Below are 18,439 nucleotides of genomic sequence, written 5' to 3' on the forward strand. Positions count from 1 at the left end.
GTCTGATATCTCAACTCATCTGTATTACCTCTCAGCTTCTGCAAGTGCTGTAGTGTCTTTCTTTCCATGTGTAATCAATCATATCCTTGTTTTCTTACAGAAAAGTAACATTATTGCTGGGCCAGCTGCACTTAAGTTTGTAAACATTTACAGCTGTCGATAAGTTATTCTCCCCTTTGACAGAAGACAGTAAGGCTAGGGCAACGGCCTATTTATCCTGAGGGACCATCCACTTAAGTTGGAAAAACAGTTTATCAAAAGCATTACCCCATTCCCTCTGTTTCCACAACTCTTTAATGTCCTTCTCAATTCTAATATCATGAGATAGGTATGGCAGAAAAGCAACAGGATGTAGTACCTTCCCAAACTCAGTTTGGATATCCACCTGGGCAGTGAGGTATAGCTTCTTGTACCCTTTGAGGCACATTAACCATGGCTGTACTCTCAGTTACCAGACTATAAAAATCCCTGCAGTTTTCTCAATATGAAGCTAGGGTGTAGAAAAGGGAGAATCTCCTCCAGGATGCATGAACGGTTGATCTTGCTCACTCTTTAGTAATAGTGCATACCAGCTTTGGTATACCAGTTCTGCATTTATAATCAAAACTGAGCACTGTAGCACTCTGTTTGTGGACTAAATTGTAGCAACTGTAGCAAGAAATAAAGTGATTTTAGGCTTTAATTTTAAAGTAAAAAATGAGTGCTGCAGCAGTCTGTGCAGGATATAAACTGTACAGACTGCTTTCTATAAATGTTACAAGCAGTTTGCCATGGTTTAAGCCAAAAGTTATAGACAGATATATCTGAGTATGTAACTTAAGTGTTTTGGCACTCCAAGTTCCTTGTGCATAAACTGTAGCAAATGCTTGTTACAAACAGTTTGCTACAGTTAAGGAAAGAGGACAGTTTTATTTTATTTTTTATTTTAATTACTTTCCTGCTCATGAGGGGTGGAGTAAGGACTGGGAATGGATGCACAGGCATGACCTAGTTGACTGGCTGATAACTAGATCGCAGTCCTTCCTTTTTCTTTTTTATGCTCCTCAATGATGTTGAAGATGCCATATTGGGGAATGGCCCTGACACAGGCAAGCTATACCTGTGTTATTTCGTACCTAGACATACAGCAAGTCAGTAGCTGCACAATAAGAAAATTCAGTTTCAGCCATTCCAAAAGAATTCTTATCTTGTGCCGAAGATTCTACATAATCTCAGAAGCACTGGCATTCATTTCAGAATTAACTTCTCCATTACACAATTCAGCAATGTGACCCCATTTTATATCTATTTGCAACCAAACCTTTTGTTTAATACATTATTTTTATGTACTCTAGGTGACTCCCATTGATATAAATTTCCATGACACAAATTTCTCTAGCAAAGTAATAAAACTTCCAGAATATTTTAGGTCAGGTTGATATGTCCAATTTTTAATTACAACTGGTGATGACTATGAATCTATCAATCATCAAATATCAAAAAACAAAAAACCTCGTAGAATGACTAGCAAGGAAACTTCATAACTGAATTAATGTCCACACTGTTTATTAGCCACTTTTATCACAAAAGACTTCATCAAAATGCAAACACTTAATAATTCCACCATATTTAAATACTAACATCCTAATTACATTTAATTATAAAACAATTATTCAATAAAATCCTTTGTTAATGACCTTTGTTAACATACACCTTTCTATTCTTTAAAAAACATTTAATGTTCACTGTGTCATTGAGTCCAGGGGTCTTATCTGCTGCCAACGTAATCTGCCAATAAGCTTCTCTTTGTTCAAGGACATTTTTTAAGTCCCCACCTCTTAAATCAACCTGTCCTTGTTCAACTACTGAAAACAAGAACTTTTTGTAATTAGAACATTTCAAAGTGTGCTTGTACAAAGCACTTTTCATAATTCAAACTTTAATATAATATTGGTGTTCCTTTATTCTTTCAAACAACTTTCTAGTAGTCATTCTGCTATAAAAAGCTGGATAGCCCTAACATAAACAAATGTTAACCACCACCTTTGTTGAAATTTATATCTTCCATTTAAGGTGATAGTGAATGAAGGATTTGATAACATAATGAACTTTCCTTCATGAATAAAGCAATATACATTGCACTATCCATACTTAAACATATCAGCCGATTTACTAAGGGAAAGTGTTTTAACATTCTCCCCTTTACTACTATGTTTTTGAAATAAGTTTTTAGGTTGTTAAAATTCTTGTATATAAACATTGAATCCTCCCCCACTATATTGACTAACTTTCTATTTCCTTGTAAAATCTTCCAATAATCCTTGATAATCAAATTAATATTATTACTATCGACCATCCTATCTGGAGGAAAAGTCATCCTTCTATCTTCTCTACTTTCCCCATTAATAGTTGACCTCTCCTTATTACTAACAAAGCAGAATCTCAAAATGGGTGGGAATAAAGAATATCTCTTAGTTCTGATTTCTTTACTAGTTTTTTCCAAAAAAACATTTTATATCTCCTGTTCTTAAACAATTTGGTAGTAAATTCAGATTCTTCCTCCACTTGATGGTCATCTGTAGTCATATGACTTGCCCTGATATATTATCCCCTAGGTAGAATATTTTTCATAAAACCTGGGTGATTACTTAAACAGCTGTTTGTAAACGTGTTCTTCCTATAAATAGTAAGAAACAGGCTAAACTTTAATGAAAATAAGAAAAAAAATGCCACAAATATGAAGAAAAATACTCTTTTAATGAGCACTTTCATCAGTAGATACACTTGACTTCATCAGATTACATAAAACATTGACATCACTTCCTTTTAAAAGCCAGGCACCATCACGTTACCACAATTAATTTCCTCTACAGGTTTCAAACTGTATTGCAACACTGTTTCTCAAGCTGTAGTGCCTTTACAGGATTCAGGTTGTATTGCAACCCTATGTTTTAAAACTAAACATTGAAATATATGTGAAACTTGATTAAGAAATAATAATAAAAAAAATTCAAGACAAAACAAACTGCAGTAGTGTTTGTTCTTCACAGTACCCCATATGAATAAATAAATAATAAACATCAATCCAGCATACTGTTGATACACTAAGGCAGTATAAAAATATGTATTATAAATATGCATTGATCACATTTTCCCCTACTTTCCTTATTTGCTGTGCAAGTTAAAACATTACAAAACTATCAAAGATAAAATTCAGCTTTCAGTTTTAAATAACTAAAGAGGGAAATAATAACATTCAACCCAGGGGGGTTGTTGGCATTAAATCTTAACTGCCACATACATTCTCTAAATTTGAGAAACAATTTGCGTGGACCCCACTGTTGTTAAGAACAACTTGGTCAAAGGCAATACATTTAAACCTATGCTCAGGATTTTCCTTGATGTGCAATCCCAATGCATCTTTTTCATTGGCTTTTTTAATATCATAATTGTGTTGGTGTACACACACTTTGAAAGCCTTTTTAGTCTTGCCTATGTAAAAGCCTTCACAGGATTGGCATAAGGCTGCATAAACTACAAAAGTGCTGTTACATTTCAACCTATGGTTCAAATGTATTAGACCATAATGGGGAATATGTAAGGTGACAATTTCAAAAATACTGGAACAATGTGTACAATGACCACATTTGGTCATCCGTCCTTTTCCATAGGTTTTATAACCCTCTGTGTTTTGTTCAAGTACATTTTTAAAACAAGCATCTTTTTTATATACAACACATGGCTTTTCCTCCACATTTTTTAACAATTCTTGATCACCTCTAAAAATAAACCAATTCTTATTAATATGTCCTGATGTCATAAAATAATGGGTTCTTCACAGTACCCCATATGAATAAATAAATAATAAACATCAATCCAGCATACTGTTGATACACTAAGGCAGTATAAAAATATGTATTATAAATATGCATTGATCACATTTTCCCCTACTTTCCTTATTTGCTGTGCAAGTTAAAACATTACAAAACTATCAAAGATAAAATTCAGCTTTCAGTTTTAAATAACTAAAGAGGGAAATAATAACATTCAACCCAGGGGGGTTGTTGGCATTAAATCTTAACTGCCACATACATTCTCTAAATTTGAGAAACAATTTGCGTGGACCCCGCTGTTGTTAAGAACAACTTGGTCAAAGGCAATACATTTAAACCTATGCTCAGGATTTTCCTTGATGTGCAATCCCAATGCATCTTTTTCATTGGCTTTTTTAATATCATAATTGTGTTGGTGTACACACACTTTGAAAGCCTTTTTAGTCTTGCCTATGTAAAAGCCTTCACAGGATTGGCATAAGGCTGCATAAACTACAAAAGTGCTGTTACATTTCAACCTATGGTTCAAATGTATTAGACCATAATGGGGAATATGTAAGGTGTCCATTTCAAAAATACTGGAACAATGTGTACAATGACCACATTTGGTCATCCGTCCTTTTCCATAGGTTTTATAACCCTCTGTGTTTTGTTCAAGTACATTTTTAAAACAAGCATCTTTTTTATATACAACACATGGCTTTTCCTCCACATTTTTTAACAATTCTTGATCACCTCTAAAAATAAACCAATTCTTATTAATATGTCCTGATGTCATAAAATAATGGGTTATAAGTTAAAATAAGGGCCTTGCTGAAATCTTGGATCATGTTCGTATCTTCACTCAAAATGTTAATATTAGGAGTAACAATACCAGATGTATCAGTCCCTAATAATGGAAAAAAGTGTCCACATACCCTTGTTTCCATGACTTCATTAAGAATTGGTTCAATAAAATTGTTAGGATATCCTCTTTGTTGTAACATACCCCTCAACTTGTCCCTCTCTTCATAGAACATTTCTATGTCACTGATCATATGTGCCAATCTAAAACATTGGCCTTTGACATGTGACTTTTTTTGAAAGTCAGGGTGTCCACTCTCATAGTGTAAGAGGGTATTAGAATATGTGGGTTTTCTGTATATCTTGGTTTTAAAGTTCTGTTCTACTTCATTTCTGATAATAAATGTTCCATAGTGAAATTTAAAAAAGATGTACTAATATTTAAAAATAAAAAAAAAATCTGTAATTCATTTCACTGCCTTCCCAGAATATTAATATATCGTCCAAAAATTCCCAATAGAATTTACACAGCTTGAATAGCTCCGAAGTAAATACCTGAGTGAGTTCCCACTGGGCCAAAACTATATTGGCAAACGGGGGCACAGGCCGCCCCCCCCCCCCTTGCTACGCCTGTTGTCTGTTTAAATAGCTGGTTCTCAAATATGATGTAATTGTTGTTAAGGACCAATTCCATTAAAGTTCTAAACATTAATATCCTTTCATGCTTTATATTTGTGTTACTGCATAAAAAATCATAAAATAGGTCAAGGCCCTCTTCATGTGGTATTACGTTAAATAAATCTTTTATATCAATGGTAGCCAAAATTAATTTATTACTATATAATTCTTTCTTGATTTTCTTCAAACAATCCCATGAATCCTTGAGTATATGTTGGTAATCAAGAAGCGTAGATTGTAAATGAAAATCAAGAAATTTGGCTAAAGGTATTGATTTCCATGCTTTTGCATCCACAATAGGCCTTGAGGGGGGGGGGGGGTTCTGATGCTTTTATGTATCTTGCAGATTCCGAATATTGTTGGAGTTTTGGGGTACATTTGTGTTAAAAAGCTGTGTTCTTCCTGTGTTATCTGAAAAAAAATAATAAATAATTCAAAGTGACATCAATATTTCTGTTAGCTATATTAAACTCATTTAGAGAGCTTTCTACGTAACAGTCTCCATATAGAATCCCCAACATTTTATCTATGTACATTTGTTGGTCCATGACCACCAAACCTCCCCCCTTATCAGGCTTCATAATTCTAATGGATTTATTGGAACAAATGCTCTAGAAAAGTCTTGTTTCACACTCATAAAACAGTGTTGCAATACAACCTGAATCCTGTAGAGGCAATACAGCTTGAGAAACAGTGTTGCAATACAATTTGAATCCTGTAGAGGAAATTAATTATGGTCATGTGGTGGTGCCTAGCTTTTAAAATGAAGTGATGTCAATGTTTTATGTAATCTGATGAAGTCAAGTGTATCTACTGATGAAAGTGCTCATTAAAAGAATATTTTTCTTCATATTTGTGGCAGTTTTTCTTATTTTCCTATAAATACTACTTTTAAAATGATTTTTAACATCATTCCACTCAAGGGTGACATCTAGAAAATTAACTGTATTACCAATGTCCCCATGGTAAGCTTTAAAAATCAGATCTTTCATTCATCTCTTTCAAGAGGCTCTGACAGTCTGCGTTAGTGCCTTCAATAATACAAAATAGGTAATCAACAAAATGCTTATAAATAGACACTCTAAATTTTTGTTTAATATTGTGTAAAATACTAAATTCCCACCAACCTAATACAATATTAGCAAAAGAAGGGGCTGCTAGGCAACCCATCACAACCCTCCCTTCTTTGTTTGTAAAAACTTTCATTGAAAATAAAATAATTATTGTCTAATAATACTTCCATCCGATTACAATAAAAATTCACTTGTTCAGTGGGAATGTCTGAAAACTTAGTAAAAAACATTTTAACATACTCTATTCCTTCTACATGAGGAATGGCTTTAAACAGTGAACAAATATCGACAGTGCACATAATATTAACTTCAGGTTTATATTCATACTTGATGTTAAATTCTCTAAATTTATTTAACAGATCCCAAGAAGCTTTGATATATGCATCCATTTTAACCATGAGTGGATTTAATACACTAACAGCAAAAACATTCCTTCTGTGATATAATTTGGTGCTGATACAATTGGCCAAAATGGGTATTCTCAAAGCATTTATGTAGTTTCGGAATTCCAAATAAAACTCCAACTCTAGGGTTTTTAATGTTACAAATGTTAAAAATGTTTTCATTAATGCTGCCTTCTAACAGACTAACTAAAAAGAAAGCATACAAATATTTGTAACACTTACTAATACTTTCAATATCTACTTTTCTATATTCATCTTAATTTTTAAGCATCAATTCATTTTTTCTATGTATTGCTTATTTTCCATTAAAACTAACCCACCCCCCTTATCAGCTTTAATAATTCTCAGTTTTTTGTTCTCAGTTATTTCTTTTAAGGCTAATTTTTCTTCTATAGATAAGTTGAAAAATGTATTCTTACTTTTGTTCCTGTTTAATAGGTCCCTAATAGGATTTTCACAAGACATTTCAAAAGATTTAACAGTAAAATTCAAAGGTGGATAAAGATAGATGGCTTTATGAAACATGATGCTTCTTGAATATTACATAATTTAGTGTATAACCTAAATTCAACTTGCGTACATATTCTTTAACATTTAATACACTTCTAAAGACATCAGCTCACTGAGATGGAACAAAGGTAAAACCCAATTTCAAAACACGTTCATGAATGTCTTTCATCTCAAAAGTTGACAGGTTATACACTACAGTCTCATACCTATCTAATGTTCTGTTTGGTTGTTCAACCTTGTCCATCCTCTGGGACTTGGAATCTTTAGTCTCTTGGTTTTCCCCTCATGCATCTAGAAAAAAGCAGTAGGAGCTGTATTCTTCAGTCTTGCATCTTTTGAAATATAATCCATGTTCTCTGTGAGAGAATGGAAAGGCAATTCATCAAAATCTTCATTTTCTCCTGTTTGACGTTCTTTTAACTGCTCACTTCTGTTCTGCACTTTTGAACCCTTGGGAGTGACGTCCTCACTGTTGACTCTATGGGAGCATCTCTGTTTGTCTGGATTTGCCAAACTGCTGTCTTCCTTCCATCTAGTGGAACTAACACCACAAATTTTCACACACTCTCTTTGTCTTTGACTTGGATCAAAAAAGTTGTATGGATTGTTGTTTTCGTAAGCAATAAGATCCCAATGAAGTTTCTTGTTTTTCCTAGTGGTAATAACTTCAAATCTCTCCAGCTGACTTAACATACTCTCATATTTCCCAGAGAACATAGGTTCATTACCATATTTGTTACAGACCTCTAAGCCCAAAGCAATAATTTGTTCCTTCAATTTTCTCATTGTTTGAATTTTTCTTAATGAGTAATTTGAGAAAATTCAGACCAGCTTTGTTTAAGAAGTCCACCAGTGTGACAAAAAAGGATCTGTTTCTTTAACTCCATTGGGACACTTAAAAAATCTAAGTCCTTTGGTTACTATATGCAACTCTATGCATTTCTCAGAGTATTTATTTTCCAAATCAAGAGACTTGTATTTGGAAAGTAATTTGCTTACCTCGGCACATGCCTCTCTAGATCTAGCTGAACAAGTGGAGGCATTTTCAGTCACTGTATTTCCGACCTTGCAAAAAAAGGATGAAATTGTTGTTCAATACAGCAGCAACATCTTTATATTCATTTTCCACCTCACTGAGAGTGTCACAAGTCAGTTCCTTTGTTGCTATTATAGTGACATTATCACCTTCCAAACAATTGTTTTATAATTAAATGTAATTAGGATGTTAGTATTTAAATATGGTGGAATTATTAAGTGTTTGTATTTTGATGAAGCCTTTTGTGATGAAAGCGGCTAATAAACAGTGTGCATGCTATTTCAGTGGTGAAGTTTCCTTGCTGGTCATTCTACGAGGTTTTGTGTTTTTTAGTGTTTTAGAGTTCCTCGTGATTGATTTTTATTCCAAATAGCTCTGTTATTATTTCTTTCCTATTGTTACCACAGAGAAAGATATAGAAAGAGAGAGAAAGATATGGAGATAAGGAGAGAGGGACATTTAGGAAGAGAAAGAGAGAGAGAAAAGGAGAGAAAGAGAGAAAATAGAGAGAAAGAGACAGAGAAAGAGAAATAAAAAAACAAAGAGTGAGAAAGAGAGAGAAAGAGGAAAGGAGAGATTAAGGGAGACAAAGTGAGAAAGAGAAAAAAGACAGAAAAAAGAGAGGTGGACACCTGGGACCATACTGGGACCTTACTGCTATAATTTTTAAGTTTTTGTCTCCACTATAACCCCAGCTTAGGGAAGTCTCTATTTCTTGACTTTCTCAATAGTCCTTGTAGTCTGCACCTTTCATCTTTTTAAAGGTTAGAAGCAATTTCATGTTAGATGTACATAATGTATGTGAGTACATATGGCCCAATCCCATCCCTACTGGCTGGTGATCTACTTGAAAGGGACTGTAAGCCTTCAAGTCCTCTTTCAGGATCAGGGCATCAATATGGCTTTTGGTGTTGAAATTGATTCTACAATCATAACCGTTCCGTTACATGTAGCAGTGATCATTTGGAGGAATTGCTCTACAGTAGACATTTCACCAGCAATGCAGGAGCAGGTTTCTCAGGGACACATCATTAACCTCCATAGCAAGTACACTGTCTTGGGTACATGACACAAGGACTAAAAGTAGACCTACACTCTTCAAAATACAGCTTCTAAATACAGCACAATATAAAGACAGGACCAGATATAATCTCTGAGGATTGTAAGACAGATCTTCTGAAACCATAAATGAGAACGGTATTCTTCATTTTGACAAACTGCTGTGTGTTTCAGTGGAGCACTTAATACCACAAAGGCTTTTCAGCATCATAGACCATGGGAAATGTTTTTTTTTTACTTTGGAGTTTATTCCTGTTGCACCCATTTATGTTGAAACCTAATGCAGTGGACATGGTAGTCTTTTTTTTATTAAAATAGTTTTTATTTGTAGATGTTAAAGGAATGATTGGCTTTGCCAAAGCAAAATAAATAAATATGTGGCATATCATGAAACTAAAGTATAACACTGTCTTTCAGACGGATTTCAGTAGTAAACAGTACTTTGAAAATATTTCTTGTTTGGCAGACATTGCTCTGGATTTATGATTTGGGTGGCGGTGAGTCTCTTTTAACAGTTCCAAACTACTCTGGCTTCTGACATGGGATATACAACCCTTCTTTTATACACCTTTGTTAACAGCTGTGTTTAATAAAAAAAAAGGTGGCCCTCAGGGAGGCTGTGGCTGTGTTAGCTCCTGATACAGGAATGTTTAATCTGTCCTATTTTTCTGGCAAAAAAAAAAAAACGAGAACATCTTTTTCCAGTCATTTAAATGATGTTATGGTAGCTTACAGTAGGAAGAAACTTCTGAAATTCAAGTATTCTTTTGAGCCATCATTTTGGATGGATTCCCAGTGTACCACAAAGCACTTGAGGCCTACAACATTCACATAACTGCTGGAGTTCAGCATCCGAACCAAACAAGCTTCAAAGTACCTAAATCAGGAAATGAAAGGTTCTGGAGCAATCAGGATGACTCCCAAAAGGAAGAGATGGAACAGAACCAGGAAAAGAGGCTGCAGAGCTGGAATTGCTGCCAGATTGAAAACAAACCCTCACAGGCTTGCATTTCCCACAATTCTGTTAGAAAATGTATGCTCATTAGATAACAGGATGGACTTTTTCAGGCTTGAGCTCAACAACACAAACACAGAGAGAAATTCCTGTCTTTTAATCTTCACAGAAATTTGCTTGAATAGCTGGATTAGTGACAGTGCTATAAGCCTTGATGGTTTCACTGTGTTCAGAGCTCATAGGAACTGGGTCTACATCAGTTTGTCGCAATGGAATTGCAGCGAACACTGGATCATCGACCTCATTCAGTGAAAATCTTTTCAGCGATTCACTGAATTTACCGATGGTAATTAAATACTTGCCCTAAAGCACAACTTTGCCCTTTTCTCCACTGGAGTGCAATCTTGGAGTTGGTATATATACTGTAATTGGGGGGATGAAGCCCCCTGCTTGGGTGGGTTGGATTTGCATAACTGTTGGTCTGTTGTGCTGTATGGCAAGTATTTACTTGCTCTTGGTAAATTCAGTGAATCATTGAAATTATTTTTGCTGAATGAAGGTCACTGAACCAGTGTTCACTGCAATTGCATTGCGGCAAACTAATATAGATCCTAGGAACCTAGCTCTGTGTGGAAAAGCTAAGGGAGGTGGAGTGTGCATTTTTTGTGAATGATAGCTGGTGCAAAAACTGTAACATTGTGTTTGAACACTGCTCTGTAAATGTGAAATTTCTGATACTGAAATGTAGACCCTTTTATAGGCCCATAGAACTAAATGGTGTCTATGTAGCAGCTGTGTATATACCACCGAGTGCTAAAATCACTGAAGCACTAAATATACTGCACAATACTATATGTGAGCTGCAATGCAAGAATTCTGACTGTGCATTTATGATAGCTGGTGAATGCAACAAGGCAGATCTCAGGGAGGTGCTACCCAATTACTTCCAAATTGTGGATTTTCCAACATGGGGAGCAAATACTCTGGATAAGGCTTACACTAACATAAAAGGGGCATACAGAGTTGTACAGCAACCCAACCTGGGTGGCTCTTATCACATCTCCATAAAACTAATACCAGCTTACAAACCTTTCTTGATCAGAGATAAGCCCACTGTGAAACAAATCAGGGTCTGGCATGAAGGACCTATGAAAAGTCTCTGATACCACAAACTGGGATGTCTTCAGGGAGGCAGCCATGGTGAATAATCTGGTGAACATAGATGACTATACTGAGACAACTATGGCTTACATATCCAAATGTATAGAGGATGTAACAATCATCACAAATATTAAAGTAAGAACCAACCAAAAAACAAGGCTAAACAGCAAGGTGTACGAGCTGCTGAGGGCAAGGAACATTGCTTTCAGGACAAAGGATAAAAAGGGTCTAAGTGTGGCATGGGTTAATCTAAAAAAGGGTATCAAGGAGACCAAGAGGGAATATGGAAAGAAGATGCAAGGATGCTTTGAGAATGCAAAAGACTCAAGAAGCTTGTGTCACGGTATTCAACAACTAACTGACTAGATCATCACGTCGGCTCAGTGCAATGACAACACTGAATTTCTGGACAGTCTAAATGTATTTTATGGCAGGTTTGAAGAAAAAAACAACCTGGAGGCTGTAAAGCTTCTCAATGACCAAAAGGAGGCAGTACACAACTTCAGTGCTGTGGATGTAAGGAACCAACTGAGGAAAGTGAACCCCAGGAAGGCTGATGGCCCAGATAACATTCTGGGGAAAGTATTGACAGGTTGTACAGACCAACTCAGAACAGTCCTGACAGACATCTTCAATACCTGACTTGTCCAGGAAAAAGTACCAGCATGCTTCAAAGTTACCAACATAATCCTTCTTCCCAAAAAAAGCCAACCCCACCTGCCTAAATAATTACAGGCTGGTGGTCCTTACATCAAATGTAATGAAATGCTTCAAAAGACTTGGTAAAAGACATTTGAGTACAGTACTACCCCAATCCTTTGACTCATTGTAGTTTGCCTACTGGGCAAACATATCAACTGCTGATGCCATATTGGTGGCACTTCACCTTACATTAGAGCATCTTGAAGAGAAGAACAACTATGCTAGGCAGTTGTTCATAGATTTCATCTCAGCATTCAATATGGTGATTCCAGTGCAATGTATAGAAAAGCTAATCAACCTTGTCATAAATATAAGGCCATGCAACTGGGTCCTTGATTTCCTGACAGGAAGACCACAAAAGACCTGTGCTGGTAACAACATTTCAGGGAGTATTACAATCAACACCTGTGTACCTCAGGGCTGTGTGCTGATTCCTCCAGTGTTCGCAATCCTTATCCATGACTGCTCTGTGAAAGCTAACAACGACCACATCATCAAATTCGCTGACAACATCAAAGTAGTGGAACTCATAAGAGGTGAGGATGAGAGTGGGTATAGGAAGGAGGTCAACTCCCTGATTGAATGGTGCAATAGTAACAATTTGGACCTTAACATCAATAAAACAAAGGAAATCATTATTGACTTCTGAAAAATCTCTGCCATGAACCTGCCCCCTCATGATCAATGATGAAGAAGTGGATAGAGTCCAAACTATAAAGTTCCTGGAGGTGCACATATTAGAGGATCTTTCATGGAGTACAAACACAGGTCAGTTAATTAAAAAAGCCCATCAGTGACTACACTTCCTAAGAAGGCACAGAAAAGCAAAGCTCTCTAGGAATGCTCTAAATACCTTCTACAGGGGAGCCATTGAGAGCATTATCAACAGCAGCTAGACTGTATGGTTCAGTAACAGCACAATGGCTGAAAGTAAGAAGCTGCAAAGAATAATACAAACAGCAAAAGAGGTCATAGGCATTAGCCTTCCCACCTTACAGGAGCTCTCTGAATTGAGATGTAAAAAGAGGTTCCGCACAATACTGAATGACACTTCTCATCCAGCGCATGGTTGGGTCACTAAACTTGCTTCTGGTGGAAGGTTATGCAGTATCTGCTGCAGGACCTCCAGATTCATAAACAGTTTTTATCCACCTGCAATAAGACTCTTTAATGCAGACATAAATGTAAATGTATCAAAACTATAATAGATTGTTACACTCTCATTCTTTTCCTTTTTTCATTCAGTAATTCTATTTATTTATTGCATACCAAAATTAATATATTCTCATTCAAGTGCACTTCCAATCACTTTCTTATGTGCAGTATCACCCAGTCTCACCACTGTGTATAGTGTACTTTTCTTTTCACGTGTTAATCATCCAGTAGTCAGTGCTGTCCGGTGCATATAAATAGTGTACAAGCATGTGCGTCAGCTACTAGACGTTTACATTTACTTATGTACTATAGTTATTGCTTTTCTTTAATACCTAGCATGTCTTTCTTATGTGCAGTATCACCCAGTCTCACCACTGTGTATAGTGTACTTTTCTTTTCACGTGTTAATCATCCAGTAGTCAGTGTTGTCCAGTGCATGTAAATAGTGTACAAGCATGTGCGTCAGCTACTAGACATTTACATTTACTTATGTACTATAGTTATTGCTTTTCTTTAATACCTAGCATGTCTTGTCCTGTTGTGTATGTTTTTTCTCCTGTAAAAGAGCTGACACTTGAAATTTCATTAGGTAGGTGTGTATGACAAGTGATTCCAGTAAGTCTAGGTATGCGGTATGCTTTTCCTGTTTCATAGTAGGGAAAATATAGCTAGCTATGATGTGGTAGGGGGCTTTGCCTATAGGTAATTGGACATGGAGTGGCTCAAAAGAGTCATACTGTTTGACCAGTCTTGAGCTGTACTTATCCTTAATGAAGATGGATACATCTTCTCCTCCTTTGGTTGTTTCACTCTCAGTTTGTGGTCTGAATGTATGGAAAGCATTGTAGCCCTGCATGGCTGGGGTAATTTTCATGCCTCTGAACCACATCTTCATGAATGCACAGATGGCAGCATCTTCCAAAGTCAAGAGTGTTTACAGGGAGTGCAGTTTCTTGTTTATACTCCTAGCATTAAGCATTAGTACCTTAAATTTATCTAGAGGGGATTTTGTTATGTTGGGAGGTTGGTTATTTTGACACTGCCTAAAGAAAGGCACAATAGGGGAGATAATGCCTTTGCCAGTATCTGAAATCCTAGAAGAGGTATGTGCAGGCCATCTCTGGCAAAGCAGCATGGCCTGTCGACCATGCCTTCCCAGGCTGACAGATATTGTATCCCCTTGGATTGACAACAAAAGCTAAGCCAATTGCTAATGTCAATCATATTTTGTTTGTATTGTGGCATCATCCTTGGAGAAGGTATTCATATAGTTCAGTGTGGTATGTCTCAAGTCATTCACCCCACATGGAGTATGATGGAGTCAGATTGAGTGACTTGAATTTTTGAGTGACTTGACAGATCCTGACACCTGATAAGCAGCTAACCATAACCCACTCCTTATCTAGCCAGGTGAGAGGAACATCCATGTGTTTCACAGTGGAGTCACCTATGACCAATACATAAGGTTTTGTGGTATTATGCCTTATGGTCTTATTTGTTGTGTTTGTTATTATGTGTTATGGCTGTTTTTTGCATTGTTATGTGTGTAAGTGGTTTCTGTTTCGGAGGCCTTTGATCTTTTGGTAAGTTACTACTGAGTACCTCCGCATATGTGGGTTTATGTGTTGTGTCCTTATTTAGTGTGTGGGAAGTGCATGTGTGTGCTGACAACCTGTTTGGCATTCAATTTGTCCTTATGTGAGAGTCCTGCCAACAATTAAATAGTGTAACTACATATTTCACATAAAGTATTTGTTTCAGGAGTAAGTGGTTGTCAATATACATCAGACAATTGCTACGTTGCTTCAGGATGCCCACGTCTATCAGTCTGGCAAGAGAGATAATGGGAAACTGCCCATCCATGACAGCAGACTCTTACTGTATGCTTTATTAGGGAAGAGAATGGATTCATTTGACAAGACTGTGCTTGAAGCACCAAGACTACAAGAGGGACCTATACTCTGTGCAGGCAAAGGTTGATCAATAAGGCAATGCTGCTCAGTGAGCACAGCAGAAAAGCTTGGAAGGGTTTAACTAACAGCTGTTTATGGAAAAAACTCAGCTTCTAGGCTTCTGCATCTGTACAATGGCACTGCTAACTGCTGCTGTGCAAAAAGCATCACCACTCAAATGTGAAGCTTAAATACTAGCAAAGAGAATGATGTTTTAAGCTAACCACTGATCAGGAAAGCATACAGTAAGCCTTCTGCTGTCATTCCCCAACTAGGTTAGATTAACACACATCCGCCACAAGGGTGCAGAAAAACACCTTCTTAATGTAGAATAGCCCAAGTGTAACAAGACCATGGAAACTATTTACAACAGCCCTACAACTAACAGATACAATGCAATGAACTACTTAAAGAAGCAGCAGACAATACATTTTTTTAAACTGCTAAAGTACAGTCACAGTATATAAGAGAAGTGCAAAAAGATACTTAGAACCATGTTGTGTGCTTCCCAGCTCAGACAGACCAGGCAAACACCTACTGCTGATAGATGAATAATCACAGTTCTCCTAATGTAAAAGCACAGTAAAGGAGTGCCTGGAGTGAAAACTTAAAAAATATGAAATGCTACCACAAAAGACTTAAAGGTATGGATACAGCAGTGTACTTTAAACAGATTGTAAAAGTGGGATTATTCAATAAAAGTCTTTGCTTGGTATAAATGAGCCGATAAAGGCACTAAAAACAAGACACACTGATTAATAAGCTCTCCAGCCAATAAAACCACATGCAGAAATCTCAGACCTCAGACCTCTCATCTTTTACCACACAGCCCTCGAGTGTAACACCTGCAGCCATTATGGATGGGGGGTTAGCCATGTACTCCGTAGGGTTCCCCTCAGTGAACAAAGGTGAAACAGTCCTGTGAGAAGGAACATGGAAGAATTCCTTGTGTCAGAATGCTGTACCCATCCTGCGGAAGCTGCTGCTGCCAGTAATAACACAGTTGGCCCCATTTTTTCCTGCCAAAACAAAAATGGACATTTATCAACTCCTCCTCAAATTTCTTTACTTTAGCTTTTTTTTCTTACTGGGTCTGGGTCTGGAGTAAATTCAGGCTTTTGATCCTTCTTGTAAAGTAGTTTCTGGTAAAAGAAAGAAGAATAACTTTTTTTTCTGAAAAGACTCAAGATTCTGAATCAGAGCAAGAAGAGGAATAGAGAGTTTTCCCCCCAGAATTCTGATTTAGACTCAGAGGAGAGCTCAGTTTATTATTTTCCTTGTGTGTGTGTGGGGGGGGGGGTTCCCTTTTTCTGAGACTATTGTTAGAATGTGCCAGTATTTTCGGTGGAAGACTGCTGAGTTTTCGTAATCCCTCAGAAAAGTACTATGAGTTGTTACAGAAGGATTTTCCAAATCCTACACCCACCACTCCTGTTTTGTCTGCTTTAGAGGATGTGCGTATAATTGCCTGCAATTTTCCTAACAGTTAGCCAGCTGTCCCTAAAAAGGCAGGTAAAATGTATAAAGTTTCTAAGTCTTTTAAAATTTTATATACTATTCTCAAACCTGACCCAGTAACTGTAGCTATAGTTGATCACATTGCTGCTAAACACCTAGTCAATTCCAATCCTACTGTTTCTGAAAAGATGGGAACATTATTGATAGGTATCGGAAAAAAAGTGTATACATCTGCAAATCTGATTTTCGGAATTTTGAATTGTTAGGCTCATATGTTTAAGTTTGTGCTAACTGAGAAAGTATGAGAAATGTTGTATCTACAGTTTCCTATAAGGAAAAATCTGCTTTAAATAACCTAAGTTTCTTCTTTTGCATGGGTTACTACTCCTTTTTTACAGTATGTGTGCATGACTCTATTGATACTTTCTACAGGTCTATGGCCATTGGTAATCTTTTGAGGAGGTTTGCACGAGTGCATTCTCAGAACCTCCTAGATGACATTAAAAAATAAGATTTTAAATGCACCCTTGGATAGAGATTTAGTATTTGCTTCTCTTGCTGCAGAGCTGATTAAAAAGTGTGATGAAAGAGGCAAGCTGATTCTGGGAATCTCTAAGTTTTTTCAGCCCACCTTTTACAAATTTTCCAAGTGATTTTCTAACTCATCATCCAGTTTTATCAAAAAACAGAATACATAGTCTCAACAAAATAAATGTAGCCATATGTTTAAAAAGAATGGCAAGATTGTTCAAAAAATAACTCTCAAACCTTCCAAAACCCAGCACAGTCTAACAAGCCTGAATGACTCTTCAGAAGACCTTGTGAACCCTTCCCACAACAGCCACTTTGTTTTATTCCAGAAAGTGTGAATCAACATTTTTCTCTTTGGCAACAGATAGTTTCCAACAAATGGTTCTTAAAATCATTCATCAGGGTTACAGATGGCAGAAGGAGGAAATTTCGTCGGTCCAGGGGGATGCATTCCTCATACTCCAGATCGGATACTTTTACTTCCACCAGTTCTTCATCACAATGAGTAATAGAACCAGTTCTTCCTTCCCAGGCAGGGAGGTGGGGAAGGGTTTTCAGTTAAGGATCCTCCTTGTGCCAAAGATAGAATATGTTTGGTGGCCAGTTCTGGATCTTTCTTTCCTAAACCTGGTGGTGATTCTGATTAATACAAAATGATGTCACTTCACAACCTATCTCTTCTTTCTCTTTCAAGTTTCTTGGTAACTCTAGACCTAAAATATGTTTATCATCACAACCATATTCATCCAGACTGCAGATGTTTCTTAAGGTTTAGTGTGTCTCGATTACATTATCAGTTCTCTGCCTTACCCTTTGGACTATCCACTGCAAGTGCGTTCACAAAGTGTCTAGCTCTAGTTATAGCTCATTGTAGGCTACAGGGTATCAACATTTTTCCATATTTAGATGACTTGCTTATCTTTACAGAGTCTTTTTCAAAGTGTCAGGAATTATGTGAGAGATCTCTTACACAAGCTGGGATTCCAAGAGACCTTCAAAAGACTTTTTTGACTCCTTCACACAAGATTGTGTGCCTGGAATGTTGACTAGACACCTCAATTCAAAGAGCTTTTCTTCCACAGGAAAAAAAATATATCAGTGTATTTCTAAGGTTTTCCCCTCAGACTTTGGTCACTGTGAGGGAATACCTCAGGATTTTGGGTTTCATGG

The sequence above is a fragment of the Protopterus annectens genome, chromosome 10.part0, assembly GCF_019279795.1.
Source record: "Protopterus annectens isolate FY-2018-M chromosome 10.part0, PAN1.0, whole genome shotgun sequence".
In the NCBI taxonomy this organism is placed as follows: Eukaryota; Metazoa; Chordata; order Ceratodontiformes; family Protopteridae; genus Protopterus; species Protopterus annectens.